The 5,419-nt window shown below is 40.4% G+C and overlaps 1 long non-coding RNA gene across 2 annotated transcripts; it reads right to left on the minus strand.

The window, feature by feature from the left end:
• Positions 1-1,809: 1,809 nt before the first annotated feature.
• LOC123135642 (uncharacterized) lies at positions 1,810-5,419 on the minus strand. 2 transcript variants are annotated; one of them, XR_006466108.1, is made up of 3 exons: positions 5,237-5,419; positions 2,376-5,136; positions 1,810-2,296 (listed from the first exon to the last, which is right to left on the minus strand). It is a non-coding gene; the product is annotated as an uncharacterized lncRNA (long non-coding RNA). The 2 variants fall into 2 exon arrangements; XR_006466107.1 differs by having other exon boundaries at positions 2,376-5,413.

The following is a 5,419-nucleotide window of genomic DNA, read 5'->3' on the forward strand; positions in this document are numbered from 1 at the left end:
GATTTGTAATTAAGGTGAACTTTTATGAAAAATCCAGATCCTTCTCGCAAAAAGGTTAATGGCATGGTCACATGGTTTAGACAAACTACACTTCTTGATCAAATGGGCGAAATTCGGAGCGCTTCACTGGTCGTCTAGCTGCCCATGCTAAACAAGTAGCAATAGAGGTACTTGTCCTCTTTCTTACAACAAAATGTTTTTCTAGGGTTATCAAGAGAGGAGACGACCAGGAGGTGGCTGCCTCTTCCCATCGGCCCCCGCGTCTTCCCGACCTTCGCTTTTGATGGTAACAATGGGGCTTTCCAAATGTCTATGCCCTTCCTCAAAGTGGAGTCTATGAGTCGAAGGATGTTGTCCATCCTTGACATACGATGTGATGTGATTAGCTTTTGTCCATGACAGATGCTTCATACGGAGGGGATGGCCTTGCAGCGTCTTTTTGTTCTGAAGTTTCATCTTCATCAAGTGAAGCTTGGCCGACTCCATCGGGGAACTTGTCAGGTTTGTGTTCGCATCCTCTGTCTTGTTGAAGTGGGATTATCTTCTGGCCCTCTTTGGCATCGCTTTATTCAGGGAGGCGATATCCAATTCCCCTTCCAATATACATCGACAACTTTTTGGTCATTACACCTATAAGCTTATTAGCTTCTTGGTTTCAACAAAGTTGCTTCGGTAATACGAACGAGGATCCCCTGCCGTGGCCTAGCCTACCTTTGAGTCACTGCCATATGGGTCCCATAGAGCACAGGGCCCACCTGTCAGTGACTCAAAGGCAGGGTATGTCAGGGATTATTAAGTCAGAGGATCCACGTCCCGGAAATACAGAGGCCCACGGGTGAGCTTGCTCGCGCTGCTAATGAATGCAAAGGAAGAAATCGCTGATTTGTTCAAGGACTTACATGTAATTTCTCATTTCTACTTTCTAGTTTATTTAGTATATGACCTTCGACCTTTAGAAACAGAGATACTAACCCAGGATGCGTCTTAGGCTTCATCAGGCTCAAAAGGATAAAAATGTCAGCTCATGGTGATAGCTCAACCACTTCCACCTAAACCAAACCCCATGAAACAGAACAAAATGCACCATACAACAATAACAACATCACAGTCAGCTAGGATGATTTGATTTGCTCCGTCAGACAAACAGATACGTACAACATCATCATGGTCCCAGCCCTCTTGAAGAATATTTTACAATTGTCCTGTTGAGTTCTGGCAACCCCATCATCATCATCTCATAAGAAGAAAATTGCAGATATAAGATGTCTGAACCGGAAAGCTGGCGCGTTGCTTAGCTTTGCTGTATTAGCGGGCTCCGACCTGTTTTGTGTTCCATCATAATAATGGTTTAGCTAGCTGTTAGTGAGTGTGGCAATTGATTTTTGATAAACGGGAACATTAGCGGGCTCTGACCTGTTTTGTGGTCCATCACAATAATGGCTTAGCTAACTACTAAAAAAGAATATTGTTACACATAAGGAGTACGCTCTAGTTTTGTTTATTCAGAATCAGTACTGTTTTCGTCCAATAGGAGTATCTTCTTTTCACCTTCAGTTTTTTTATGCATTTGAGTCAAACTCATGTGCTGTCTTATTGTTACTAGTAAATGTGCACGTGCAATGCACGTGTTGAGTGTGATGATTCGGTTCATGTAATGAGACTTAACCTACGGAGCTACTTACAGATAAAAGAACACATATTTCGTTTCCATCTCATCATGTGCATCTTCTCTTTTCACCATGTCATGCCATGCAACTCTATTTCTTCAAAACCCATAGGAAGACGTGTAGAACGAACGTCTTCAACACATAGAGCAAACAAAGGACTTCAATTTGCAAGAAAAAACTCAGTCATACAACACACAAGCAACTCTGATCCTTCAAAACCGTGCCAAGCTGCTATGGTTACAATTGAGAGCGACTATTTCAGGCTCAAAAAGGTTTCTCTTCAGTCGGGTCAGTTTTCCCTCCACCGTCACATATATGCATCCAACGGACCTGTAACCTTCTTCCTCCAGACATACGCCAAAACACACGACCGTCCACGTTGCAGCCTTGCCGCCCTGGTCTGCCCGAGGTACCGCTGCTGCCGTCGTCATCCCTCTAACCCACCTCTACCCAAACCCCATAACCCGCTACATGTCCTCCGCCGCCGACACCACGACAAGTTGCGCCGTCCCTGCCTACGTCCAGGTCCTAGCTCCATCTCCATCTTGGAGATGCCGCGACAGGCAGTGTCACCTCCATCTGAGCCTTACTGCCGTCTCACCTACTTCTCAGGCAAAAATTCCAGTCACCTGATAAATAGCAAGCACAATTATAATAACATGAAATAACTTCACTTCTATAGGGGGCTCAAAAGAATTTAATGACAACCTTGCTGTAAAATTTGTCGATCTAGATGTTGACTCTTCCAAGGGTTGATTGTGAACCATTAGATCCTTCGGCTCGGGCAAAAAAGGATTAAATCAAATAATGCAGCCCTAGGAAAAAGGCCATAGAAAGATTCCAGGTCCACTAAGAGAAGACAAATGAATTAAAACAATTTTTTAAAGGTTCACATTGCTATCAATAAGACCAAATCATGTTTTGAGTCTCATGTATTCGGCACTTAGGAGCTATACATTCCAAAATTACATTGTTGTAGCATAAATCAATGTATTAACATATATGGTTTAGTCTGAGAAATAAGTTGTCTTGTCAAGCATAACTTCTGAATGTATAAAACAATAAGGAGGAAATAAATGTGATCATGAAAGCCATCTTCCTCAAACTTTACTGTGTAACTGTATTTAGTTTTTTGACCTGCTGTAACTGCATTTAGCGGAAGCATAATTTGCTCCATAACCAAGAAAAAAATAATGAAATGACCACAAATTTAACATGGATAGAAATGTGGCAAATAAAAAATGGAGTGTCTTATGACCTGTAACATATATGAAAACAAGACCAGGTGCAGGTGCATGTGGCTGGTGCATCAGGATATGTAAGAAGTCAGCAAGAATTGTGTGTTGATCAAGCAGGGCCAATGCCATGTGAATAGACCAAATATCATACTCCAAACCTCCCATTTGACTGTAAAAAGACCTTACTTTCATTGGCACGTCCGTTATTATTGATCAAGAAAGTATAAATCATATGTACATTGAAAATGTTCACGTGCTCACGCCCTCAAATGGCAGACCAACAACTAAGATAAACCATACCCATAGGTTAATTTTTAAAGCAATGCTTTCTTTTCTCATATACAAATAGTTCCGTATACTAACAGTCTAACTCAGCAATCGTGCACATGCAACTTCGGAAGTAATATAAATATAGATCATTGCATGTTAATTGCTATATCAACACCTTTTCTAAAAAAAATTGCTATATCAACAAAACTCAACAGAAAAGAAAGAATGCTGAGCTGTAAACAAATATATTGCATGTTAGTTGTAGTCGCAGCAAATCGTTCCCTGACGCCTAGAAGACATGTCATTACAAAACATAGCACCTCACACATGTAGCAAAAATCTAACATGTCGTTACAGAATTAGCAGCATAAAGTCAGTCATAAATGTGGACTAAATTCTAAGGAAACATAAAAGTATCTATGTAAATAAGCTTTCAGTGGCCTAGTTTGAGATTAAGCACCACTATCCATTGTTCCATCATTCAGCTAAAAATCAAAATATTTGATTGATATTGAGACCCTCGAGAAAAAACATAAAATCAGGCTTGTCAATAGCTAGCTATTGTATATGTATCTCCAAATTTCTTGTACAATCATTGTGTGATTGTTCAAAACAGATAGCTTGAACTTTGGATTCTACAATTGCTTGATTGGAAAATACTAATTTTATAATATTATCAACTGCCATTGATTCGAGAGTGAGTGAATATGAAAACAAATCAGACATAAAATGAAAACCTGCAAAAGATTGTAGGTGCTAATCAGTATACTTTACTAACACTTTGGTTGCAGAATAAAAAGAGATTCTAAATCCAAATCTAAGACTATATGAACAACAGGGGAGGGGTTGACATAGCCAACAACTTCTGACTTTGAGTCGAAGCTTGGATTGTACGTAAGACAAGTATTGCAGAATAAACAACATTCAGGTAACAAGAAGGCTTGCATAAACCCACAAAAATATAAAATTTAATACATGGAAGCATATGAATACAATGTTCAGTGAACACGGGTCTTCGATGGAATTGCTCAACAAGCAGCATTAAAAAATAATATCACTGCTCAACAAATGGGATAAACAGAGATAAAGATATCACGTGTAGACTCAGATTTAATTCAACGAATATTCCCCATGTCATGGATACAATCTTGATAACTCGAAAAATATTACAGATAGATCAGAGTTGCAAAATTGAGGTGATCCAAAAAAATGGACATTTCACTGGCTGATGGCAATCTCTATTAGTACAGAATCTATATGAAAATACTCAACTGTTATGAAAGAACTATAAGAATTGTTGTATGGGTACAATCAGGAGTGCTCAGAATTGCAATTAGGACCTTCCAGTAGCTGAGGGGAATCTATAGTTAATACAAAATCACTATGCAAATATTCAACTTGTAAGAAAGAACTACAAATACTTGTTGTATGGGTTCAATTATGAGTGCTCAACAGGTGAAATAATATACTTGTTGTATATGTGTCCGTCCTTTGCGACGGTTATCAAAAAATGGGAAAATAAATATATCTCTAGTACTGTAGCACACCTTTGATGTATAATTCCGTATGAAGACATTTATTTACTACCCCTATATGCAAAAAATGGCGATGAACAAATACTACCGGCTGCTCATATCTGTTCAAGGAGACGACATATCCATTACAAATAGTGAATTTTAGTATTTCAATCTATTCATGTTGCCCTTATGTATCATGTATTATACTATGTGCCTAGAAAATACACCCAAAAGGAAGCTGCAGAGAAAGGACCAGTGGAGCACTGATGAATCTAGCATGCATTTGTCAGTAAGTACTCACATTAAAATCTGACGAAATGACTAATCGAGTACATCCCTTTTGTGCACCATTAGAGTACAGCCTGTTGACTTGTATGAGTGCCACAAGTGCCTGTTCTTGTCATCAGAGAGTCAGGAAGCCACGGGCAGCGGAGGTTATTTCATCTACAACAGAGTGGTGACGAACAATCAAAATCAAATAAATGAAATCGACAAGATTGCTTGCAGTCAATGGGAATGAAGGACGATGGAGAAGATAACACACCAGTGAGTGAAATTGATGCCGCCCCTCGTGCATGCTTATGGTCTGCCATGGGGGGAGCGGGGAGGGAGGCCAGGAGCGTGCCGGCGAGGGCTTCGTGGGGATAGCAAGACGCGCACAGGAGAGGGCGTCGTGGGAGGCGGCAAGGGTGACGGGGAGGGCCGCCGGCGCGGCGAGAGCGTGGCC

Source organism: Triticum aestivum, chromosome 6B (genome assembly GCF_018294505.1).
Source record: "Triticum aestivum cultivar Chinese Spring chromosome 6B, IWGSC CS RefSeq v2.1, whole genome shotgun sequence".
Taxonomy (NCBI): domain Eukaryota; kingdom Viridiplantae; phylum Streptophyta; class Magnoliopsida; order Poales; family Poaceae; genus Triticum; species Triticum aestivum.